Source organism: Atta colombica, unplaced genomic scaffold (genome assembly GCF_001594045.1).
Source record: "Atta colombica isolate Treedump-2 unplaced genomic scaffold, Acol1.0 scaffold47, whole genome shotgun sequence".
Taxonomy (NCBI): Eukaryota; Metazoa; Arthropoda; class Insecta; order Hymenoptera; family Formicidae; genus Atta; species Atta colombica.
The window spans coordinates 3680364-3681281 of record NW_017259536.1 but is presented as its reverse complement, the minus strand read 5'-3'; positions in this window follow the sequence as shown (position 1 = coordinate 3681281).

Genomic DNA, 918 nt, shown 5'->3' with positions numbered 1-918 from the left:
GAGTTTATTTGAAAATGGTTTTATTCACTACAAAAAAATTTTTTTTAACAATTTTTTGAAACAATGAAATATAAAACTTGATATCACAGGGAATAATATGAAATTTGTCTGAATATGATTTCCTATTTTCGTATTTAAGAAATCATTAAGCAAAGTAAGTAACACAGTAAGTAAATTCGCTATTTTTTCGACCAGCGGTAGTAGCGAAGACGGAAGACATTTTATATTGTATGAAAAAAACTTGTATAAATACATTAATACTTATGGAAATATCTTATACTATATAAAAGTGAAATAAATTTTCATAAAAATTTTCATAATGATGATTAATGTGCTCATTAGGTTGAGCACAACTGCAGTCGGAAAACGTCCTTAAAGGATTTTCAAGAGATGGCGTAACTAGTACTATCGCATCGGGCCATATTGTTGCTACCTTTATGTTCAAAGCACTATCATGCAGTATTGTTAGACGGATCGGATTTCAGACGCGTCCAATAGCTTCAGTAACCGATCACTACTAAATAGGAGATCATTAGTCGCCTATGTAAAATTTTTTCAAAATGTTGAAAATTTTAATATATTTAACTTATTTTACATACCCAGCAAATGAGAATGGATTGAAATTTTTTTCTATCCGAATGCGTATTTTAAATAACGAATACTTTTTTTTGGATTTAATTATATTCAATTGGATTTAATTAGATTCAACTGGATGCAATTGGATTGAAAAACTGCATTTCTTATTCAAAATTTTGAATTGAACAATATTCACAATTGTTTTTGTGTGCACAGAAAAAGCTAATGTTATTTTTAGACTGAAAGACATAGAGATATGTTGCAATTCCTATGAATAAATGAATAAAAATGCATTCATTTTAACATTCATGAATCAATATTTCTGAAAATCTGAATCCATTT